Source organism: Heterodontus francisci, chromosome 23, assembly GCF_036365525.1.
Source record: "Heterodontus francisci isolate sHetFra1 chromosome 23, sHetFra1.hap1, whole genome shotgun sequence".
Taxonomy (NCBI): domain Eukaryota; kingdom Metazoa; phylum Chordata; class Chondrichthyes; order Heterodontiformes; family Heterodontidae; genus Heterodontus; species Heterodontus francisci.
The window spans coordinates 29035962-29062468 of record NC_090393.1 but is presented as its reverse complement, the minus strand read 5'-3'; the positions used below and the strand labels follow the sequence as shown (position 1 = coordinate 29062468).

The 26507-nt window shown below is 44.1% G+C and overlaps 1 protein-coding gene across 6 annotated transcripts in view; it reads left to right on the top strand.

Annotated features, from left to right (window-relative positions):
• LOC137382667 (rasGAP-activating-like protein 1) overlaps positions 1-26507 on the top strand; it is a 385434-nt gene that overhangs the window by 30514 nt on the left and 328413 nt on the right. Inside the window, exon 1 of one of the 6 annotated variants that reach the window (XM_068054913.1) lies at positions 13190-13254. The exons of the other annotated variants lie outside the window; for them this stretch is intronic. The gene's annotated coding sequence lies outside the window, so the exon portion shown is untranslated. Of the gene's footprint in view, positions 1-13189; positions 13255-26507 lie in introns of those variants that run through there. 6 annotated transcript variants of the gene reach the window in all.

Below are 26507 nucleotides of genomic sequence, written 5' to 3'. Positions count from 1 at the left end.
TGCCAAAATTAGTGAAGAGTTGAATGTGCATCCAAGCACAATCAGTTGCTCCAGATAATTAATCATTCCAATTATCAACCAATAGGGACATTTTTTATAAATAGATTTCCTCATTGCATCATGTCTACAAGGTGCTCCCACTGGTTTCAGCAGGTTGCAGGCTGCAGTAGATCATTTTGGGACCCTTGAGATACCTGTGTCCTCGAGGAGTTTGAGTCTGTGAGGACATGGCTACAGACTGTAGCTCCTCAGCTGTTAACGGGGCAGTCTGGTCTCGTTTAATATTCTGGCACTATGGCAGGTATTGGCTATGGGGGTGGTGAGGGATCAGATGTGCTGCCAGCTGTTCAGTTGCATCACTGACACTGTTACGGGGCTGCAGCTCATCACTCTTACTGATCTGAGGGAAAGCTGACTGCAGGGCATGAGTGACAGCTTGAAAGCCCCTGTCCATGTGGTCCACCAGCCTATCCATCTAGTGCACCAGTCTGTCCAAGATGGAGTAGATGTTGGAGCCTAGTCTAGATGGCAGTCATCTGAGTTTCCACTAAAGTTTCAAAGGATGGTGACATACACCCCTGCTGTGAGGGCCTGGCTGCAGTGCCACTGGAGGTGCCCACACCAAGGTAGATTGTAGAGTGGAAATGCCAAAACTCCAGACATGTTGGAAATGGATTCCTCTACACATTCTGTCATGGTGCTCAAAGTCTTTGCGCCTTCCATTGCAACATGTAATCACTGGTGTGTCTAACACACTTTTCTCTGCATGACTCAGCTCCAGAGCTCTGCATCTCTGTCCAGCTCAGTAGAGCTGGAGGAGGACATCACCCTCCACCGAGTCATCTCCTGAGCTGCTTCTGTCACTATACCTGTTGTGTGATCGCTTTAAGAGTAATGTCCCTTAAAGAGATCAGTATGCTAATGAGCTAAGTACCAGGATGTAGTCATGTGGTTACAAGCCAGAGTCACTCTGCAACTGTAACGCCCAGAGGAAGGTTCGGTCAATAGTTTGCTCTGCACTGTATTTACTTGTTTAGCTGTTAATAAACCTATTAGAGATTGTCAGCGTAACTGGACTCCACACATCTCATTTATGTTGCATCAGACAACATAAAGAACTCAATACAGTACCTGCTCCTTCACATTTGTTTCACCTGACTTTTAGCATGTCTTCATTGTCGCTGGGTCAAAATCCGGGAACTCCGTACCGAATAGCACCTTGGGAGCACCTTAACCACACTGACTGCAGTAATTGAAGGTGGCAGCTCACCACAAGCTTCTCAAGGGCAACAAGGGATATGCAATAAATGCCAGCGATGTTCACGTCTGGAGAATGAATTAAAAAAAAAAGACATCTGGGTATTGGAGAGGGTGCAGTGGATGGCAACTGTCTTGATAGCTGGGATTAGGCAACTGAGTAATGAGAGGCTATAGAAGCTGAGAAGAGGGGTAATTTTCTAGAGGTATTGTAGATCCTAAAAGGGGCAAAGAAAATAAGCATTGACATGTTTAACATAGCCACGTATTTTACAAAAAAGGGACACAGCCTTTCAATTTAGAAGAGGGGGAAAAGATAGTTTATACTTTGTGCAGAGGGCTGTGAATGTTTGGAATAGACTGACAAGGCAGGCAGTAGGTATCAGCAAAGTTGGATAGTAATTGGGAAAACATATGGGGCGGGTGAGAGGTGCTACGGGATATGATGTTAGTTAGACACTGCGAATGTCCGATGGTCCGCTGTAGGGTTTCCAGGTTATGTACATGTCTATGGTCACGCTGGTGAAATTAGACCATTGACATTCTTGCCACTCCCTTCAGTTCCAGTGCATGCAGTTGGGCTTTCCCAATTGACTCCTTACTTTTGCTCCTGCTTTTGGAGAATCAAATGCTTATGGTGCTGCTGTGGCTGGGCATTCCTGATACACAAGAGCAGGAATTCCTGCCCACTGCCAGCAGGAATATTGTGTTGTTAATGACCCAGAGCAGGAACAGCATGGTGTCGTTGCAGAGCTGCCAGCAGTGGCGAGAGGTGAGTCAGGGACTGGAGTGGAATACTTTTTGTCAGGAGATACAATTTTGTGTGGATTCCATAATAAAAAAAATGGCCATGATTATCCATGACTTTGATTTCGGAGCTCACCAGGCCCTGCAAATTTTTTGCTCCTATTTATAACCAGCAAAACCTGAGGCAAATTTGGCGACTTCCTACATTTAGAGCCACATGTTTTACTGTTTCATGTGTAAGTCCCCAAACACCATGGAAATGCTGGCTTCTGAGGGGTAACAGACTAGTCCTCATTATTATAGGCAGCCCATTGTAGACGCTGCCCGCCCACCAGCCCATTGTGTACGGACCCCATCCACCAGCCCATTGTGTACGGACCCCATCCACCAGCCCATTGTATACGGAGCCCATCCACAAGCCCATTGTATACAGACCCCATCCACCAGCCCATTGTGTACGGACCCCATCCACCAGCCCATTGTATACAGAGCCCATCCACAAGCCCATTGTATACAGACCCCATCCACCAGCCCATTGTGTATGGACCCCATCCACAAGCCCATTGTATACAGACCCCATCCACCAGCCCATTGTGTACAGACCCCATCCACCAGCCCATTGTGTACGGACCCCATCCACAAGCCCATTGTATACAGACCCCATCCACCAGCCCATTGTGTACAGACCCCATCCACCAGCCCATTGTATACGGACCCCATCCACCAGCCCATTGTGTACGGACCCCATCCACCAGCCCATTGTATACAGACCCCATCCACCAGCCCATTGTATACAGACCCCATCCACCAGCCCATTGTATACAGACCCCATCCACCAGCCCATTGTATACAGACCCCATCCACCAGCCCATTGTGTACAGACCCCATCCACCAGCCCATTGTATACAGACCCCATCCACCAGCCCATTGTGTACGGACCCCATCCACCAGCCCATTGTATACAGACCCCATCCACCAGCCCATTGTGTACGGACCCCATCCACCGGCCCATTGTGTATAGACCCCGTTCACTGGCCCATTGTGTACAGACCCCATCCACCGGCCGATTGTATACAGACCCCATCCACCAGCCCATTGTGTATAGACCCCGTTCACTGGCCCATTGTGTACAGACCCCATCCACCGGCCGATTGTATACAGACCCCATCCACCAGCCCATTGTATACAGACCCCATCCACCATCCCATTGTATACAGACCCCATCCACCAGCCCATTGTATACAGACCCCATCCACCAGCCCATTGTGTAGAGACTCAATTCACCGGCCCATTGTGTACGGATCCCATTCACTGGCCCATTGTGTACGGACCCCATCCACCTGTCCATTGTGTACAGACCCCATCCTCCGGCCCATTGTGTACAGACCCCATCCTCCGGCCCATTGTGTACGGACCCCATCCTCCGGCCCATTGTGTACAGACCCCATCCTCCGGCCCATTGTGTACGGACCCCATCCACCAGCCCATTGTGTACGGACCCCATCCTCCGGCCCATTGTGTACGGACCCCATCCACCTGTCCATTGTGTACAGACCCCATCCTCCGGCCCATTGTGTACAGACCCCATCCTCCGGCCCATTGTGTACGGACCCCATCCACCAGCCCATTGTGTACGGACCCCATCCACCTGTCCATTGTGTACGGACCCCATCCTCCGGCCCATTGTGTACGGACCCCATCCACCGGCCCATTGTGTACGGACCCCATCCTCCGGCCCATTGTGTACAGACCCCATCCTCCGGCCCATTGTGTACAGACCCCATCCTCCGGCCCATTGTGTACAGACCCCATCCACCGGCCCATTGTGTACGGACCCCATCCACCGGCCCATTGTGTACGGACCCCATCCACCGGCCCATTGTGTACAGACCCCATCCACCGGCCCATTGTGTACAGACCCCATCCTCCGGCCCATTGTGTACAGACGCCATCCACCGGCCCATTGTGTACAGACCCCATCCTCCGGCCCATTGTGTACAGACCCCATCCTCCGGCCCATTGTGTACAGACCCCATCCACCGGCCCATTGTGTACGGACCCCATCCACCGGCTTGTTGTGGACGCTCCCCGCCTACTGGCCCATTGTGGACCCTCCACGTCCACCAGCTCTAACAGTTCCATATAAAACATATGGATTTATATGAAATATATAGGATTATGAGGGGGTTTGACAGGGCTGATGCTGAGAGGATGTTTCACCTCGTAGGGAAATCTAGAACTAGAAAGCACATTTCAAAATAAGGGGTCTCCCATTTGAGACAGAGTGAGGAAGAATTTCTTCCCTCAGAGGGTCGTTAATCTGTGGAATTCTCTTCCTCAGACAGCAGTGGCGGCCGGGTCATTGAATATATTCATGGTTGAGTTACACTGATTTTTGACTGTCCGGGGTTATCGGGGCCAGGCAAGAAACTGGAGTTAATCCACAGTCACATCAACCATGAACTTTTTGAATGGCGGATCAGGCTTGAGGGGCCAAATGGTTTATTCCTGCTCCTGTTTCTTATGTTTTTATGCATGTTCTTACAGCTTATACTATGACCCCTATCTCTCTTTCCCCAAAGGACCCAAGCTATATTATTGCCATTTGTCTTGCCCATAAAGATGATTGTTAATATTTCTGACAATGGAGGAAGAGTAAGGAGAGGCAGTATATACTATTGGTATATGGTGTCCTAGGCCCAACCATCTTCAGCTGCTTCATCAATGAACTTCCTTCAATCATAAGGTCAGAAGTGGGGATGTTTGCGGATGATTGCACAATGTTCAGCACCATTCGTGACTCCTCAGATACTGAAGCAGTCCGTGTAGAAATGCAGCAAGACCTGGACAATATCCAGGCTTGGGCTGATAAGTGGCAAGTTACATTCATGCCACACAAGTGCCAGGCAATGACCATCTCCAACAAGAGAGAATCTAACCATCTCCCCTTGACATTCAACGGCATTACCATCACTGAATCCCCCACTATCAACATCCTAGGGGCTACCATTGACCAAACTGAACTGGAGTAGCCATATAAATACCGTGGCTACAAGAGCAGGTCAGAGGCTAGGAATCCTCAGGCGAGTTACTCACCTCCTGACTCCCCAAAGCCTGTCCACCATCTACAAGGCACAAGTCAGGAGTGTGATGGAATACTCTCCACTTGCCTGGATGGGTGCAGCTCCAACAACACTCAAGAAGCTCGACACCATCCAGGACAAAGCAGTCCGCTTGATTGGCACCCCATCTACAAACATTCACTCCCTCCACCACCGACGCACAGTGGCAGCAGTGTGTACCATCTACAAGATGCACTGCAGCAATGCACCAAGACTCCTTAGACAGCACCTTCCAAACCTGCGACGTCTACCAACTAGAAGGACAAGGGCAGCAAATACATGGGAACACCACCACCTGCAAGTTCCCCTCCAAGTCACACACCATCCTGCCATTCCTTCACTGTTGCTGGGTCAAAATCCTGGAACTTCCTTCCTAACAGCACTGTGGGTATACCTACCCTAAATGGACTGCAGCGGTTCAAGAAGGCAGCTCACCACCACCTTCTCAAGGGCAATTAGGGATGGGCAATAAATCCTGGCCTGGCCAGTGTCGCCCACATCCCATGAATGAATAAAAAAAAATATGGTAACATTTTAAACATGTAAAGGAGCAGAAATTTTGTGCTTCACATATGTAAACCTTTAACAGTGGTAGAAAATATTGCTAAAGCTGTGAAAATAGCAGGTGTGATCTTAAGTGTTATAAATAGGAGCACAGTAACATGTACAGTAACAATAATATAAATACTTTTTACAGTACAGTGGGGCCCTTGTCAGATTGTCATCATTAAGCAGAGTTTGTGCTATCGCTTGTTATTCATTCCGTTATTTTTATCAGCTCGTCAACAGATGTTTGCTTTTAAAAGCCTCCTGAAGACTCTTCTGGTTGACTGTGCTTCCAACTACCTCTCCAGCTTTTCTATTTTATTCTTCCTTCTCAGGGTCCAATTTTATCCTCTGCTTTGTAAAATGTTCAGTTTCTGTATGTGAGGAGCACTAGAAAGTATTAATTGTATTGTCAGTAAAAGTTTCAAATGTTAAGGTAGTTTGTTACTGCTGAGACTCAAATACCTGTTGTGGGATGCCCTTTCTGTTACCTACATGGAAATTCCCCTTTGTTTTTGAGCACACAGTCAGACCACATACAAGAAATGAGGTGTTATGCAATGACAGAGTTAAGTTGGGGAGGGGGAAGAAGGAGAGAGTGTGAACACAAAATTATCAGAGTAATATTACTTGTGTGTAATGGGACTGCAAGAGCTGGCACTATCTGTATTTTTCTAACCTCCCTAAAGGAAAAGATACCATTTTAAGCTTATTATGTATTTGTATCATGACCCTTATAGATTGCGCAATGGGACTCATTCACACCTCTCAGTTTCATAAATTTCACATATTGTGCTTAGGAACTCTCTTGCACTCTACAAAAGTAAACAGTGAAATGGATACCATAGTAAGTTATTATTCATTTCATGCTCCATGATGTTTTTTTGTTGAAATTCTATATTTATCAACATTTCTCATTATGAAGAATGACATCACCTATTAGGAGCAGCTTGTTTTCGAGATGTTTCCTTTTTGGTGTGAAAATACCAATCTTTTTAAAGAAAAAAAGATCTAAATTAAAACTGGCTGTGTATTTGAGCATCTGGGATTGTCCACTGTTTCGCTGCAGCATTTTCCGACTAATGGTTCTCAAGACTTGACTAATATTGTTGATGGAGGTTACCGCTGCAGTGTTGTCAAAGGACTCTGCTTCTTTCACTAGGGCAAAAATTTCAATGTTCTCATGAAGACTTCTGTCTTTCTAAATATACGGTCCCAAAGAGATTTTATAAAGAGAATTGTTCAAATTTTTAAATAACCATTTCTCTTTGCCTTCAGTTTTTGATAATTATTTTTGGTCACAGCATACAGACATCATAGGAGTGCAATACTTATGGCTGAAGTACTGTACACTGTGTACTTTTTATATGCTCAGAATGACCTGGCTCATCTAGAATTAAGCTCCACGCTAATGGTACAGATTGTTCAGGTAAATGCGCCATTTCAGAGAAGCTGATATCTCACTGTTCTGTGATCGTCCTCTGATTTTACAAGGGTGACAAAGGAACAAGTGAAGTAACAAGCAAGCAGGAAAATAAACAAATGAGTAGATGAGGCTGGGTGACGATCTGGAGACGATCTGGAGAACCATTCCCCATACAGTGAAGGAAGAGCACAAAAGAGAGGGAAAAATAAGTTTCCTGAAATTCAATGATCTTTAATGACGACTCTTGTCATTAGTTCTTTGTGGAAGGTACCTCACTACACCCCAAGGACTGCAGCGGTTCAAGAAGGCAGCTCACCACCACCTTCTCAAGGGCAGTTAGGGATGGGCAATAAATGCTGGCCTGGCCAGCAATGCCCACATCCCCTGAACGAATAAAAAAATTGCTGTGGCAGGTTTCCCCATCCATTTATTTCTCTCTACCATAGGAAGGGAAATTGTATTCAGAGCTTGACATGAATTAGTCAAGACCGTGTGAGGATGCAAATGAAATACTGTCCAGATTCCCCCTAAAAAGCAGAAGTGAGTTACTTTCAATACTTCGGTCACTCAATAGTCTAGCTGTATGAGCATATAAAATTGATGGGCAGGAAAAGACCAACTGGTCTATAAAGCTTTCCTCACACCATGATACTTCGATCATCTTGACTAAACTCTTCTTCCTACTCCCACAGCCACGTAATCTCCAGGGAGAAGCAAAAAAGGGAAAAAAATCCAGAGCCAATAATAGAAAAAGAATACTCTGGAAAATTCATGTTCGACCCCCTCAGGCAATCAGACCAGTCCAGGAGATCACATGGACCAAATGTTATCTATGGATGTACTCCACTTCTCTCAGTATCACAGGATTGGATAGTTGGGCCTATGGGCACATCAGGAATAAAAGGAACTCTATGGAAGACTCTCCACAGCCTTTCCTACATAACCTATTACCTATATCTCAACGGCTCATTTCTTAATGGGGCAGGAGAAATCTCGAGCCAAGATTCCCAGAGGTTTCTACATAACAATATCAATCCCTTATCAGAAAATCCATTCCCTTTCCTCCTCCCTCACCTCTGCTGAATTCTGAAATTTTTAGAAAGGGTGAATCAGGTTTTTTTGTTTCTTGCAGGAAATGGAATGTTGGATTACCTCACATTTTTGGGAAGAATTTAAGGTTATATCTTTGTAGCCACGCAATCTTTGCTTTCTGAGTGAATTTTGTATCTCCCTGGTACAGTCTCACTTCAGTCCATTTTTGTATCACGTGAATAAAATTCCTGGTATAAGAGGGTTGTTTTATGTTGAATAGCAATGCAGTTTGAGAATTCTGGGATTCAGTGATGGATTAAGCAGTGTTTCTTGTTCAAGGAGGGAAAATTGAGAACCACTGGAGATCAGTTACATTGCTGGGTTTTAACAGTTGCATCAAATTAATATTAATAGAGAAGTTGGTTTACCATTATACACTAGCAGGAACTATCTTGTGATACTGATGGGTGACTGTGTAATATAAATGATGCTGATTTTATTTTTATTTGTTCATGAGATGTGAGTGTCGCTGGCAAGGCTAGGATTCGTTGCCCCTCCCTAATTGAGAAGGTGGTGATGGTGAACCACCTTCTTGAACCACTGCAGTCCATCTGGTGTAGGTACACCACAATGTTGATAAGGAGGGAGTTGTACATTTTTGACCCAGCAACAGTGAAGGAACAGCAATATAGATCCAAGTCAGGATGTTGTGTTGCTTGGAGGGGAACTTGCAAGTGGTGGTGTTCCCATGCATCTGCTGCCCGTGTCCTTCTGGGTGGTAGAGGTCGCCGGTTTGGAAGGTGCTGTCGAAGGAGGCTTGGTGCATCTTGTAGAGGTACACACTGCTGTCATAATCTGCCGGTGGTGGAGGGAGTGAATGTTTAAGGTGGTGGATGGTCGGGGTGGGGGCGGGGGTTGCGCGGTAGATCAAGTGGGCTGCTTTGTCCTGGATGGTGTCGAGCTTCTCAAGTGTTCTGGAGCTACACTCATCCAGGCAAGTGGAGAACATTCCATCACACTCCTAACTTGTGCCTTGTAGATGGTGAATAGGCCTTGGGGAATCAGGCGGTGAGTTACTCACCACAGAATTCCTAGCTTCTGACTTATTCTTACAGACACAGTATTTATATGGCTGATCCAGTAAAGGATGTTGACAGTGAGGGATTCAACGATGGTAATGATGTTGAATGTCAAAAGGAGATGGTTAGATTCTGTTTTGTTGGAGATGGTTATTGCCTGGCACTTGCATGGCATTAATGTTACTTGCTACTTATCAGCCCAAGCCGGTTGGTGGTTGCAAATGTTGTCCAGGTCTTGTTGCATGTGGGCACAGACTGCGTCAGTATCTGAGGAGTTGCAAATGGTACTGAACACTATGCAAACATCCCCACTTCTGACCTTATGATTAAGGGAAGCTCATTGATGAAGCAGCTGAAGATGGTTGGGCCTAGGACACTACCCTGAGGAACTCCTGCAGTGATGTCCTGGGGCTGAGATGATTCTCCTCCAGCAACCACAACCACCTTCCTCTGTGCTACGTATGATTCCAACCAGCAAAGAGTTTCCTCCTGATTTTTATTGACTTCACTTTTGCTAGGGCTCCTTGATGCCTCACTTGGTTGAATGCTGCATAATGTCAAGGGCAGTCACTCTCATCTCACCTCTGGAATTCAGCTCTTTTTCCACATGTTGACCAAGGTTGTAATGAGGCCTGGAGACAAGTGGCACTGGCAGAATCAAAACTGAGCATCGGTGAGCAGGGTTGTTGCTGAATAAGTGCCACTTGATAGTACTGTTGATGACACTTACCATCACTTTGCTGATGATTGAGAGTGGACTGATGGAGTGGTAATTGGCTAGATTGGATTTGTCCTGCTTTTTGTGGATAGGACATACCTGGGCAAATTTTTCACATTGTCGGGTAGATGCCTGTGTTGTAGCTGTACTGGAACAGCTTGGCTCGGGGTGCGGTTAGTTCTGGAGCACAAATTTTCGGTACTATAGCCGGGATGCTGTCAGAGCCCATAGCTGTAGTGGTCTTCAGCCATTTCTTGATATCATGTGGAGTGAATAGAATTGGCTGAAGACTGGCATCTATGATGCTGGGGACCTCAGGAAGAGGCTGAGATGGATCATCCATTTGCCACAACTGGCTGAAGATGGTTGCAAATACTTTTAACTTGTATTTTGCACTGATGTGCTGGGCTCCCTCCTCATTTGAGGATCGGGATGTTTTTGGGGCCTCCTCTCCTGGTTAGTTGTTTAATTCTCCACCATAATTTACAACAGGATGTGGCAGGATTGCAGAGCTTTGATCTGATCTGTTGGTTGTGGGATTGCTTATCTCTGTCTATCGAATGCTGCTTATGCTGTTTAGCATACATATAGTCCTGTGTTGTAGCTTCACTAGGTTGGCACCTCATTCTTAGTATTCCTGGTGCTGCTCTGGTATGCTGTCCTACACTCCTCATTGAACCAGGGCTGATCCCCTGGCTTTATGGTAGTGGTAGAGTGGGAGATATGCCGGGCCATGAGGTTACAGATTGTGGTTGAATGCAATTCTACTGCTGCTGCTGATGGCCCACAGTACCTCATGGATGCCCAAATTTGAGTTACTAGATCTGTTCTGAATCTACCCCATTTAGCATGGTGCTAGTGCCACACAACATGATGGAGGTTATCCTCAGTGTGAAGACAGGACTTCATCTCCACAAAGACTGTGCAGTGGTCATTCCTACCACTAGTGTCATGGACAGATGCATCTGCAACAGGTAGATTGGTAGGGTGTGGTCAAGCAGGTTTTACCCTCTTGTTAGTTCTCTCACTGCCTGTCACAGGCCCAATCTGGTAGATATGTCCTTCAGGACACAGCCAGTTCGGTCAGTAGTGGTGCTGCCAAGACGCTCTTCATGATGGATAGTGAAATACCCCATCCAGAGTACATTCTGTGCTCTTGCTACCCTCAGTGCTTCTTCCAAGTGGTGTTCAACATGGAGGAGTACTGATTCATCAGCTGAAGGTGAGCATAGGTTTTAATCAGCAGGAGGTTTCCTTGCCTATGCTTGACGTGATGGAATGAGACTTCATGGGGTCCAGACTCGATGATGAGGACTTCCAGGGCAACTCCCTCCCAACTATATACCACTGTGCTGCCACCTCTGATGGGTCGCTCCTGCCGGTGGGATATTGGCTGTAAGGTATAATTTGGTGAGTATGATTATGCCTGACTTGTCTATGGGACAGCTCCCAATTTTTGACACAAGTTCCCAGATGTTAGCGAGGAGGAATTTTGCAGGGTCAACTGGGCAGAGAGTGTCTTTGTTGTTTTCCGAGCCTAGGTCGATGCCGGATGGAAGGTTTTATTCTTCTTGAACTTTTCTGTAGCAGTTTGATACTGAGTGGCTTGTTGGGTCATTTCAGAGGGCAGTTAAGAGTAAACCACATTGCTGTGGATCTGGAATCACATGTAGGCCAGAGCAGGTAAGGACGGCAGATTTCCTGTTCCAAAGGACATCAGTGAACCAGATGGGTTTTTATGACAATCCGGTAGTTTCATAGTCACCATTACTGAGACTGGCTTTTATTCCAGATTTTATTAATTAATTGAATTTAAATTCCCCTAGTAGCTGTGGTGGGAGTTGAATTCACATCTCCGAGCAGTAGTTTAGGTATCTGGATTGCATCCAGTAACATTACCACTAGGCTACCATTCCCCTAAAGGTGCTGATAGTCTGTAATTACCCTATGTGAGAACTATTTATGAAGAAGTATAACAGTTTGCAATAACACACCAAAGTTCTGGTTAATCATAAGGGGAATTCTATGATTTTGTCTTCTCGTACAACTTTCAGTATCATATTCTATCTTATTGTAACATCTCAAGTAAAGCAGGAAACGGAACCCTTTGTTGATCAAAATTAGCTGCAACTGTTTGAAACTTTCGGCTTTAACTTTTGACTCTTTTGAAGTAGAGATGTTAAGATAAACGTACAATATTACATTCAACTGTATAATTAAATATATAAATAGGTCATGCAAGACAGGATTCACACTCTGTAAAGCAATAGCCTATAGGTTAATCCAATTCTTGGATCAAAAAATCACTGTCTGCTCTTTAATTAAAATGTAAGGAGCAAATTAACACATTAGCAACAGATAATGAACAGAAGGTAAACCAGAGCAAAATCTAGTGATCCAAATATATACGTGATTAAACTTCAAAAAATAAGCACAAAAAGATAACGTTTGGACAAGAACAAAGCCTATCAATTGATGAACTGATTAATAGATAAAATAATTTAGCATTTGGAAATACTTTTAATTTGCAGTAGCACATGCTCAATTAGGGTGCTTTTGGCTCATCCATTAGATTAAGCACAATGTGTAGTTTATCTCAAGTGTCACTGTTTCATTTTTTAAAACAAAAACACTGTATTTTTGTTCTTACTTGTTATGCACATTGAGCACCCCCCTGCCCCTTATTCCTGACTAGACTCAAAATGACTGTGATTTGAGTTCATTACCAAGTTTCTTCAGTTTCAATCATTCACCGTTGGTATGTTAGTAACTAAAATTGAAGATTTAGTATCATGATACAGTATTTTAAACTGTATGCAGACATCCTAACAGCTCATTTGTTTTTTTTAACTTACTGAACAAAGTGTTTAACAGCAAAGTAAGAGTGCCATTTTCCCAGAATGTTGTACATGTTGAAATAATGCTCAACGTTCTTGAGGACAATCCAAAAATAATGTTATGACCCGGTGAGAAAGGGGTCTAAGGTTCTCTCTCAGCCTTTACCTGATCTTACCGTAACAGGATTTTATTTTTAACACACCATTTTTTTAGCTTCCCCTTAGTGAATCCTTGTTCACTGTTTTCCAATTGTAAAGCAAAGAAACCAGCCAAACAGGTTTTCTTAAGAAAAAAGGTTGAATTTTATTAAACTTAAACTCTAATTTGTTTAACGCCTACAGATACGCGACGCTAGCATGCATACATGATGCACGCATGCAGATAGAGACAGAAAAGAGCAGAATAAATAAAGTGGAAAGGTTTGAGGCAATATCTGAAGATGGTTTTGGTTACTTTTCTTAGAGCTCGCTGTAGAGTCCTTGATTGTAGGTAGGTCTTGCCTTTCGTTGGGGCCCGGTATTCTTCTTAAACCTTGTTTGATGTAGGAGACCTTTCTCTCTTGAGGTTCATGTCTTCAGTGGATTTGGAGTTCTGTGAGAAAGAGATAGGAGCAGATAGGAGAGGTCTTCTCCGTCCAGGAGCGAACAATCTTTCTGAGTTCAAACTCTCTCTGTAGCTGGTTCAAAAAACCCTGGACCAGCCAGCTAGTCATGTGACCAGCTGGTTTAACCAGTCTTGGCTTTTGTGGATTGTATCACTTTAGCAATCTCTGGAATGCTGTTCCTTACACTTTCAATGTCTGGTGATCAAAATCCATTGTGAGTTAAGTGGACCAGGAAATAACCTTTTGTCTCCACAAGCACTGTCAGTTAGTATGCAAATATCCTTCCAGCCAAGTGTCTGGTGATTTTATTAACAAGTTCTTTATTCACTCCAGCAACAGTTTAAAATCAATGTTCATATGACAAAATTAATATGCCTCATTCTTGGAAGGTGGGGGGTCTGCATGACAATAATTTAGATCAATATAATCAAACAATGATCATAATGTTGATTTTTTTGGCAAATTAGTTTGTATCAGATCTGATTAAGAATACATTACGGAACATGACAGCTGAGGTTCAGTACTACACTGTTTGGCTGGTAATTCAGACTTTTCCCTATACTCTGGTCTCATGTTGACAGCAAAATGCTGGTGCCAATAAGCAGACTGAGTTTCCTGTCATTGGGAACCCTGCACACTTCTCCATGTGTATGAGATCACAGCTTAGAATTAACAACGCTCCTCTAATTGGGGTATATAGTACACTCGCAATCATGTGGGTTGCTTACCATATTTTCCTGCTCTCTTGAAAGGTGGAAAATACCATGTCATCCGATCAATGTACCTACAAACTACCTGTTCATATTTATTTGCAGATTAAATAATATGTGGAACAAGTAAGATACAGCAAGGTATGAATCAAAATATAGAATCTGTCCTCAAGGGATTAAATTCCCCCTGTATAATATATTTCTTACCTACTTAATAAGTGACAGAACATTTGGATGAAACAGGCTTTTACAGAGTTTGGCAATGTTACATATAGGTGATGCAAATCTCAGATTGTTCATGGAGTTTAGATCTCTATCCAGAATGAATGCCTACGGGAGATTTTCTTTCAGCATTTGAGCAGTTAAAACACCTCTGAAATCAGAGCTGTCAATCATCCATGATTAAAGATACAATATTGCATGGAATACTGATGAGCAGGGGCACCTAAGTTATCTGATCTGTTAATGGCTTGACTGTGGACAATTTAATTCGTAACTAGAACAAAGCTTGCATCTCCTGCCTAATTTCCAGTTCAATATCTTGGTCCACTCCCATAGACAATTTGTCTCTGATCTTCCTTTTGTATTTTCGATGAGGCAGACCAGCTTCTGTTTTAATTCTAACTATGTCAGAATTGTATGAGATGAAATAAAGAAATCCCCCTGTTTTGCCATGGGCTCAGGTGCCCTTGCAAATTTAAAAACTTCAGCTGCTTTGATGAGACCTGAAGCCCTAAATTAGTCTCATCACAAATACAAGATTTTGTTTACCAGTCCTTTTTTTTGGAGGAGTGGGGGAGTGGCGAGGAGAGAGAGGAGGGGAGGAATCTGTCGACTTGTTCCTAGTCTTGCCCCTCAACTGTTTCAGTGCGAGGAGCACAAACAAGCCCACTGCACATTACCATTGTGATAACTCTCACTATATTTGACATCCATCCTACACAGCTGTAAGCCAAAGCATTATTGACCTTAATTGTGTTAATCACTCTTAATCATGTAAATCCTGCTTTTATTTCTTTCATATTAATGAATGTAAGCTGGGTGTGGTGGAGTCCTGTGGGCAGAGGTTGTCTCATGGTGGTAAGAAGATGGAGCTACAAAGGGAGAATTCTGACCGAAGACATTATTGCTGGGATAGTTTTAACTAAAACAGACAGACACACACAGACACACACACTCACACACACATATATGTCAGGCATTGTCTCTGAGGTAGTGGATTGCCACCAACACTCCGTCTACAGAAACTGAACTGGACAATAGCCACTTGGGAATGTGTGAATGACTTTCTTCCTGCCCCAAGATACAGTAATCACACCCATTATTGGCATGAGACAGCCCCCTGCTGAGGGCAGGATATGACCACGTGGGGGTGGTTCTGGCTGGCCAGGGTAGAATTAATAACCCAATTGGACGATCTGATTTAAGGTATTGCCTTATGTACCAAGGGCCAGGGTCAGGAAGGTGTATAAAGCCACAGCCCTCCAGAACATTGTTATTGCAGTCAGTAAAGTGGCCTGATCAGACATTCCAAAGTCCACCTTGGAGATCTGTCCAAGGACTGACCACCTAAGACAAACCCTGGCTCGCGGGATTCCCTGAGCAACCAGTGTCATTGTGAGTATGGACTATTGCTTAGAGTTTTAATAAAGGTGTATCACATTCAGTGAAACAGTATGCAAGTTGTGGTGTGCCACTGATATCAAGAGTAAAGACAAGAACCTTTAGACCATAGAGGGGGTCTTACACAGCACAACAATGATGCCATCCAGCAAGTTCCATTCGCAGGGATTCTCACAAGAACGATATTTAAAATAATGAATGAGTTAAGAAATAAATATGAGCTAATGTAAAAACTAATTTTGTAATGATGCATTTAACAATGGTCCTTTTGCAGGATAACTCATTTCCATAGGATATTCAGATTGCAAGATTAATTTGTGGGTGTTCAATACTTAATGTCATAGGCACTAAATAAGCTGAATGTCTGGTTGAGCTGAGGATCTTGATCACACTTCATTTTCATATAAAGTTATAGATGCTCACCCTATCTTATAAAGGACTCCTCCTATCAGATATAAGCTATGTGATCAGATCATGAGTTAGCTCTAATTATCTTTAGGTTGCTATCAATTTGTTGAATGTACTGTAACTGAAAATGTGCAGGCAAAAGTGATGAAAGGACATTAATATTCTGCTGAAACATGCAAACTTGATTTGCTTTTACTCAAACGGCTAAAGACATCTCAGATAAGGTTCTGTTCATAGAGTTATACAGCACAGAAACAGGCCCTTTGGCCCATCATGTCTGTGCCGGCTATCAAGCACCTAACTATTCTAATCCCATTTTCCAGCACTTGGCCCGTAATCTTGTATGCAATGTCTTTTCAAGTGCTCATCTAAACGCTTCTTAAATGTTGTGAGGGTTCCTGCCTCTACCATCTCTTCAGGCAGTGCGTTCCAGATTCACCCTCTGGGTGAAAATCTTTTCCTCAAATCCTCTCTAAACCTCCTGCCCCTTACCTTAAATCTATGCCCCTCATAATTTTGTATACCTCAATCATGTCCCCCCTCAGCCTTCTCTGCTCTAAGGAAAACAACCCTAGCCTTTTCGGTGTCTCTTCATAGTTGAAATGCTCCAGCCCAGACAACATCCTGGTGAATCTCCTCTGCACCCTCTCCAGTGCAATCACATCCTTCCCATAGTGCAGTGACCAGAACTGTACACCGTACACCAGCAGTAGCGTTTTATTCAGCTCCATCATAACCTCCCTGCTCTTATATTCTATGCCTGGGCTAATAAGGGCAAGTATCCCATATGCCTTCTTAATCACCTTATCTACCTGTGCTGCTGCCTTCAGTGATCTATGGACAAGTACACCTACATATATATATATATTTATAAATGTATTTCAGTTTGCAATGATGCTGAAAATACTCTCTAGCATGTTTTAAAACAGTACACATTTTCTCTTTCTGTGCTGTACCCACCAATGTAAAATAATCAAATAATGGCCCAGATTTTGCGGTCCCAAAGCGATGAACATCTCCTATTGGTGTGCCTCAATGGGCACCGTGGAGGCTGTAGCTCTGGAAAGAGGCAGGGTCCTGTAATTTGACAATTTGGGTTGATTGCTCACAAGTTATACTGATTCTCACGCAGATTTATTTAGAGATGGTATCAGCCGGTGCATCGAGTGCATCCACATCTGTAAACACCACTGAAAGGAATATACCGCTTCTGTTTAACTTTTACTCGGCACCTTCGCTTGATTCCCATGTTCAAGGGAGAGCATTTTAGCTTCTCCTATAATATGTGCCGCTTTTTCAAAATGTAAATGCAAGATTTAAAAGATTCTTCAAAACAAATTAGAAATGGGTAATGTTTGGGTATGAGAGAGGGAGACTGGTGAATAAAATCAGAGGGAGTTTCAAATACGCAGACCTTTAAAAGTGGGTGAAAAAGTTGACAAAGCTTTCTTTCTACAAAAAGCATAAGGATAAATTTCTAACTGGTCCAAACCAGGCGTGATTGCAGTGATCAAAGACACCAAAGTGGATAGACCCATGGACCAAACTAAATGTTTCCCCGGGGGACCTATCATCATAATTCAGATGAGTAGCTTACCTATCTGGATCTAACCAATTTTAGCAAACACCAAAGCCTACAGGTAAATCCGGGAGGGCACGGATTGCAATCTGTAGGAGATGAGATGGCAGCCAAGTGCAATTTTGTGGAGCTATACGGAACACCCTGACTCCTTTGCATTCCACAAAAAGCAAAATTCCAGCAACGTTAGATTTCACACCCATTAAAACGGGAGCAACGATGTTGATTTCGGGTCCCTTATCATCTTGGAAGAGGAAAGGAAGTTATGTTTTCATACTGGTTGCCTGAGCAATTGCTTCCAATTCGAATACACTGAGTGCCAACCTCCCGCTGTTAGGCAGATGTGCCTGTGTGGTGAGTGAGTGACTTTGAACGGGAAGCAAATAGAGGTATAGAAAAAAAAAAGGCACTTGTTTTGTTGGTCTCTCACTAAGATGCCAAGCTGTCCCAGGCCCAAACTGTCAATTGCCTCCACTCCCCGGATTTGAAGGGCTACCTCCCCTAGCTGACTAAGAATTAGAAGTTGCCAGACTTACCTGTCCATTTTGTCTCTGTAGTTGTGTGCAGCCTTCCTTTTAGAAAATAGACAAAACATTCACTTTAAACAGTTGAAAGAATATAGAGTGGGACCACAGCCTACAAATGTAAGCAGTCGACTTACTGTTGCAACATCTAACAGTTATGAGAGGCATTAGAAGATTTTAAATTGGAAATACAGATGTGATGTGTGAGTGACTGTGTCAGTGCTTCCCATACTCCATTGCTAGTTCAGGAGCACAGCGTTCTGGCAGGCGTACTGTGGGTATAGACTTGATCTGCAGTGAGAAACTGGGAAGCCTCACCATGGAACTCTTCTCACTTGAAATTTCTTCCTCATCTCCAATGCAGCTATGGACAGTCACCCTATCAGCCAAGCCCTGCCATGTTTGCTGCACACATTGGGGCACACAGGAAGGTTCTCTTCAGCCCCAAATACAAGTACCTTCCTCTGTTACTTGTCTTTCAGCAGAACATCCACAATGTCATGATGTTTCCTCGCGGATCTTCCAAAGCAACTAGTTATGTTCCAATGGCGCAGCAGCCCTTTAAGAGCTGCTGCTCTCCGGATTCTCCGCCCCTTCCATTCCCTCATTCCCATTGGCTGTTGAAAACATGCAGAGGACACGTAGAAATTATTATGATGAGCTGACTTCACTGAATCTGACAAGACCAGCTCTCCTTTCTAATTATATGATAGATAACAGGAACTCAGCAATCCTGGATGCATTTTCAGTCAGGATTAGGGAATGCACCCTCTAGAATCAACTTCAATTACTTGCAGATCAATGATAACAGGTTTAAGCTAATCAGATCTGCACCATATCGTGGTTTAAACTTGACCACCTGAGAGATCCTGACTACATCAGCATGAATTTTTCCAATTATTTGCATCAGATTGCCAATTTATGACCAATTTGATGCGGATGGAGTTTGAATCTCCAGGTACTGGGGTGAAGTTACTCAAACCTATTTCACTTAGGACCTTTTACAGCTGAATGAAAGGACAGACTCCTTCTGCAAAGGTAGACTGGGGGCCCCAGCACTGAAAGCACAATGTACCAGTTTCCTATACCACCCAGTCCTCTTTCATGGTTACCCGATCATATATTTTCCAGTAAATGTTTGTTTCCAGTCACATGGCATGATTTACAATAAAACTCTTTCATAATAATTAATCTTGCAATCTTATTACTCAACAAGTTCTACCAGTAACGCTAAAGAGCATTTGTGGTGACATCAAAGAGAGTTTGCTGTTTTGAACTATAACAATGAAAAACAATTCAATCCATTACCGATTTGGGGAACAGTGAAATGGAAGTCACCACTTACTCCAGTCTTTTCATTCACTCTATAAATGTTTTATGTTTGCTGTCTAGCTAGTAAAGCATTATCATTCTCATACACATGAACCTGAACATCATCCCTACCTCATGCTTCCATTGCTAAATTAATTTGTCATACTATAAAAGGTGGCTATGTAACTAGAGCAAGAAGTAAAAATGATCATGATCTGGACTGCATGACCTGGAAATTGGCTTGTTGGAGCACATGGTGGGGGCAGTGGTACGCACCATCTCCTACCCTCCCACTGTTCCTCAGTGATAAGGACTGAGGTGCTCCAGATATATTGAACATTGGGTTTTGTTTCAAGTTCCCAGTGGTGGGGATGCCAGTGAAGAGGACGGCGACTTTGGGTCTCTGCTAGTGTTGCTGTGGCCCTCTGGTTGGTGTTGTTGAGGATTGGGGCTTGTGTTGGGGTTTGGGTCTGGGAAATCTCAAGGGTCGTGTTTGGACCAGACGGGAGATCAAGAGTTGGGATCAGCAGTTGGGATCAGGTCAGGTGCAGCGGCAAAGTCAGGGCCAGGGATTGGAGGATCAGGCCACAAATGGTGGGGGATGGGTGTATGAAAGTGGGGGCAGGAGTGGCCATTCCTGCTCCCCTTGGCTCCACATTCAGGTAAGTTTCTTACCTTCTTTATTGCAGGCTCTCCTTCGGGCTGGTTTCCCTCAGTGCAGCCCACAGTTACAAAGGCTGCCTTAGGGCAAAACAATCTACAGAAAGGGGCCTCAAACAGGTGCTAACCATCTTATTTAATATAAGCTAAGGGTCTGACGTCTGCTTCAGATGTGGGTAAATGGTGCCTCTTGTTTGTTCTTTACCAATATGGCGGGTGGTGTATTTCTGGCCGCAATTGTGCAAACTCTTCCTGCCAGTCATATTGGGGTCTTAGTAGACCAAGAAGTGCCCGAGAAACGAGTGCTGCACGGACCAATAAGTAGAGTTCCGCGGACCAATAGGTAACTTCTACAGCTATATTCAGTTGCTAGTCTGCTAGTGCACTGAGTCGGCTGGATTTTGTTGGCCTGCCATTGGGAGTGACGGTGGGTGCAGAAAATGGCGGCTGCCCAGCCAATCACGTGGCGGGGGCGACATTGGTGACGCCATTCACAGCGTCACCTGATGCCGGAGAAGGTGCTGGTGCCATTTTTAAAAGGCTGCCAGCCCAGCAAACAGTTCAAAATAACGCAGAGTTGACCCCCTTCCCCCCATTCTATACTCAGAACGCAGTGGTGACACCTTCCCCTCATCAGTGGCGCCAGATTTTACTGGACACAAAAGCGAAGGCGCGTGAGTGCCGCACGTCGCGCTGAAGATCAGGAACAGATGGGAAGATCACAGCAAATGACATGATAATGTATGCAGGGAGGTATTTTAAATATTTAAATCAGGGTCCCGTCGCTGAGCGGCGGAGGGGCTGCCACGGAGCTTCCCCGCCACCAGGAAGATCTGGCCCGGCAATCCCGGTGTCGAGTTCCGTGTCGGCCCCGTCCCGCCACAAAACCTGATGTTGGGAACAAAATCCGGCCCAGTGTTTTTACTGGGGTTGTCTTTCCCAACATGTTTCATGCAGAAGTAATACATGTGAATTTGAAGAGGGAACGGAATAGTTAAAACGGAAAGACTAAGCAACTAAAAATGTTGCCACAAAACCCACAGACCGGGGTTACCGATAGCCGGGTTGTCCAATATGCTTTTAACTTCTCAAAACCCATCTCTTCCCAGGATCGTTCATCAACCCAACATTAGAATAATCTCTTGAAAACAGCACTGTAATGGAGTTCATAAAAATGTTTGACTCCCTCATAAAAAAAGATTTCATTTCTTAAAAATAACTAAAAATTTTCAATCCTCATTCAAGATTCATCACGGACTTTCATGTTTGAATGGATTTTGATCAAACCTCAACACACGTGGAATTTTTCTCCAGTATAATTCCTGGATTTCATTCGTCAGCTTCTCTTGTTCACTCATTGGAAAGCAACTGTATCAATCTACCTTTAGTTTATTAAAATCTTGCATGTAACCTTTACTTCCTGTAACACTTTCACTGTAATCCTTTCCTGAGACCACCTCTTGTTATAAAACATGAGTGACGCCACAGGAGAGCTGCTAGTATATATTATCAAATTGCTAGATGTACTCGCCCAATTTATTACAGAATCGGCAAAACAGAGAGCCGCTACATCCACTGCAGCAGATGCACATTCTATTTATGATAAAAATTGAAAATGCTGGAAATATACAGTAGATGGTGAAGCCATCGGATGTAGACCTCATCATCCGATGAAACGCCTACACCTAAATCATGAACCCGTCTTTTCTTGTCAGGTACTAACTGGCCTCTTGTGTATTTCCAGCATTTTTTTTTTGTCTCAATGGCTTGTTTGTTTTAGCCCAAATGTTGAAATGTGGAGTATGTCCCATGCAGCATCATTGGCTGGTTCTGCCTTGCATATTCACAGATGCAGACTGTCAAGGCTGACAATAATGGTCAAAGCACAGAAAAACAAGGGCTACTGCTTCTTCAGTTTGCAAGTGTCTGTGCCAGACAAAGCTGACCGCGTGATATAATGCAAAGTCAGCTTATTAATATGTCATCATGGTGTTGTTGGGCAGACAGTGCATGGCAGCTGCCAGCACATTAACAGTAACAACTTGTATTTATAAAGTGACTTCAACACAGTAAACCATCCCAAGGTGCTTTACAGATGCATTATCAAACAAAATTTGACACCGAGCCACATAAGGAGATAATGGGACAGGTGAGAAAAAGCTTGGTCAAAGAGATAAGAATGTCTTAAAGGAGGAGACAGATAGAGAGGGGGCGATGTTTATGGAGGAATTTCAGAGCCTACGGCCCATGCATCTGAAGGCATGGCCACCAATGGTGGAGCATTTGAAGCCTTGACCCACCCCAGTCAAAGGGTGGGTTCTGTGCCCCCAGCAGCTCTTAAAGCTGTCCTGCTCCTGAAGAGCTGGAGAAATGGGTGGAGTGAGGACACAGGTGAGAAATGCTCCATTCAATGAAACAGTTTTGGACATGCTGCTGCAGGAGCTCATGATCGCTTTCAGAGCCGAGGGCTGCACTACAGATTAACCTGGATAGGGGTGTCCTACTGACAGTATTTTAGAATTTCTTTTCCTTCTAGGTAGGTGCCCAAAAGGAAGGCATGGAAGAATCCAGTGTCTGACCATCTTGCAGCACTTGGTGTCACCCACTTGTATAGTGATGAGCTCCAGCTCAGATACATCCACACCAAGGAAGGGAGGCAGTTAATGAGTTGCAGGAGTGAGAATTAGGTGAAGCACAGAGCAGGGGTGAGGAGGAGTAAGTACAGGTGGGATTGGAGGAGACAGAAACAGAAAGTTGGAGAGCCAGCACTAGTCTTCAGCTGCTGATTCCAGATCTTGTCCATAAATGCAGATTAGTAATGTGGTAATTGGTTAGTAGTTCATGCAGTCATTTGAGAGTGTTCCAGGCAGCCTGTTTGGGTGTGGGGTGGGAGGGTTGAAGTGTCTAAGGAAGAGTTCACCATCCACATCTGTGTAGTGTTGTTTGATTGCCAGACAGAGCTGTGCACCTCCCAAGAAGAGATTGACCATCCCAGGGCCTTCTGCTGCAGAGCCCCTTTGGCCAAAGTTCCATGGTCAGGTGCAGCTTCCGTCATGGGCTCTGGAAATGTGCTCCAATCTACAGCAGCCTATCTTGTTTGCCGGGGTATCAGATTGAGGCAAATATCGTTGCTGTCCAATGACCTGCTCCCCACAGATCCCTGGACATGTTGAAAGAGTGCCTAGCGTCAAGAGATTGGGAGGAGCTGGTGCGACCGATGGAAATGTCTGAGAGCATTGCTACATTCGTAACACCCGGTGATCAACTCAAATTACTGCTGATGATAGCATACAAACGTCAATGCCCATGGCACTTGTAGTCATAGGACCATCTGCTGATCTTGTGCAAAAAAATCGGATGGGTTCGACAATGGTTGGGCGATCTGCTCCGCCAAATTCCTGTTTAGGTGGTGATATTGAACATTACCCGCAATGGGCCTCAGCTGGACTTCTTCCTGCAGCTGAGCAACAGGCCAACACTCTATCAAAGCTCATACCCACTTGGAAGTTGTGATAGAAGAGGTGGAAATGAGTAGAGAAACAAAACTGCCACTGCTCCATCGTACATCTTGCTCTCGAGGTTAAAAGGGATTTGCAAATATAACAAATATTTCAAAATACTTCAAAATTGGTCGTAAGCTCTAATGGGGTGTTTAAAACATATACACAGACTAATGAGCTATGCAATATGTTTCATTAAAACTTTGCCATGAAAATGTCACTTTTCTTTTGTCTAAACTTTGATCTTCCTTCTTTGGTTCTGACATAACAGAAACGATACACCGGGGAAGAAATGGTGATAAATTAGCTTTAAGTATGCTCGTGCGCAATAAAAGCTGGCACATCCAAGAACATTAACTATTGATCCATGTACATAAACTAATCCAGATCACTCTCTGTATCCAGCCAGTCAGCAGTCTGACTTCAACCTTTTTCCCTTAACAATATACCAAAATGAGAATACAATTCTGGGTAGGTCAATCCCAATTTGTGTCAATTTTAACCCGACGACACCTGGCAGAGATCGAAAGGATGTGCAGTTAAAATCACCCAGGTCAGTTACCTGCCCAGGTTGGAACTTTAACCTTCCCGGAGCAGGCAAGGACACCCGCTGAAAGCTGGCGGGCTTCTTTAATTACATATGCCCTGTCAAATATGGATGATGTCACTGTGACCTGTCTCCAATTTTAACTCAGCGGCCTGAGCAGTCAGCCACTGTGAGTTTCTTGCCTGCCCAACCTGGTGCCAGAAGAGGCCCCAAAAGGTAAGCTTTTAATTTTTAAAATTACTTTTCTTGTGGGGTGTGAAGGAGTAGGAATGCTCCTCCAGGTCCCATAAGGGGAGCTTAGGCCTCCACTCCCACCGACATTTCTCCTTTATCGACTGCAAGACCATTTTGGGATGGCTGTGGCAGCTGATTCTACCTGGTGTTGATGGGCAACCTCCAGGCCACGTGGTTTTCAACCACTTCCCACTGACTTCTCACTCATAACAGGTAGTAAGATGGGTGGTGGGATTTGAGTGAGGCCTAGGAGTTAAAATACCCCTGGCCTCATTTGTGGCGTTGAGTTTCTACCTCTGCCCACCGTCCAAATCTGCTGGGTTTAATTCAAAGGATGATGTTCACCAGCACTGCCACAAGATGGAGCACTCAGCTGCTGTTGAGCATTCAGCCTCCTGTCTTGCTTTAAAAGCAGAAGTGATGTTCCTTTGAGAGTCTATTTGATGGATACAGCAATGTGGGGGAATTAAAGAAGTAAAAGTCAGCCTGTGTTTTGTGTGGAGTGAGTGAAGAAAGCCTTAAAAACAACTAGCACAATGCAGTTCAGCGATTTTTATTGCAAAGAATAACTATCCGAATGAACTCTGTAAATCGTTTTAGTCGATATCAGTGTTCTTACTTTCCCCTAAAAATACAAATATTATTAATGTCTGAAAATTTTTAGAACAGAAAGATGGACATGGTTTGGTTTTAGCTATATTAAAAATAATTCTGACTAGATAAATTCATAAGAATACTGAACTTTAAATAAAATAAATCCAACATTGCTTTATGTATTGTAACAGTTATACTTTTTAACATGGCATTTACAGGAACAAGGAATCTGTTTGGTGTAATTGTGCATATCGATGTAATGGCTTTATGTGCTTCGGAATTAGAGTGGTTTTGGGGAGAGGCAAAGGTGCACAGGGGTTGTTTTACCTTTGCTAGGGGTGCCATTCTGTTCCACTGTAATTCTTGTGGTGCCTGGAGCAGATGGTAGTGTGCTCCCATCTTGCCTCATGTATGCATTTGTCTGTTTATCTGTAGAAGTGTGGTGAGGGCGTATTCTTGCATGGGTTGCCAGGAAGGGAAGTCTAGACTGCCAGGTACCCTTCCAGTTCTGGAAAGAGGCAATAAATCACAGATCTGAACTGATGTATATGGCATGTACTTGACCATGTTTTTGATGAATAGGGCGAGGACTTTGCTGTAGCAGAGTGATGCATCACTTTGCTGTTAGCAGAGTGCTGTGCTAGTTGACGCATCACATACTGTTCTCAAACTCTCTTGGGGATAGGCGAAGCAGGAAGCAGAGAGAGTCGGAGGGGATCTTGGTGCAGGTCATTGCCTGTATGGTGACCATAGCTCAGAATGGTTGGATTTGGGAGCAGGACGTCAGTTTCTGCAATCTTAATTGAGAAGCGCAGAGCAAAAAAAAACAATCACTGGGTATTTCCCATCCATCCACTAGATGGTGGTGTTTCCCCGTGTTAGAGTGTATTGTTATTTAAATAGACACAGTTAAGATGAAGCCGTAAAGTCATCACTTTCTACTCCGAGATGGTAACATAGCAACAGTTTCAGGCAGCAAAAATCTTTAATCATCTCGCCCATCTGTCCACAGTATTTCCATGGTGGACTTCTAATAATCCTCAATCCTAGTTGTTTTTTTTAATTTCCAAAATATACTTTATTCATAGAAATCTGTAAAAAATACATTACCAAACAGTTTCAAACAGCACCAAAAAATACAAACATTGCAAGGGAGATCAGTTTCCTTCAATACAATCATGAGTTGCCTCATAACCCTTCCATTTCATTTGTCATGCCAGATGCATTTTTGCATTTTACAGCAAACGAAAATTTTCCCGATACAGTTCGAGGGGTTTCCCATGGATCCAGCCCCTCAGTTCAGTTTGATGGGGGGACCTTACACTGTGGTCTTTCCCCATTGAGCCTTTGCTGCGGCTGCCCCAAGCTTTAGTGCGTCCCTCAGCACGTAGTCCTGGACCTTGGAATGTGCCAGTCTGCAACATTCGGTCGTGAACAACTCTTTGCGC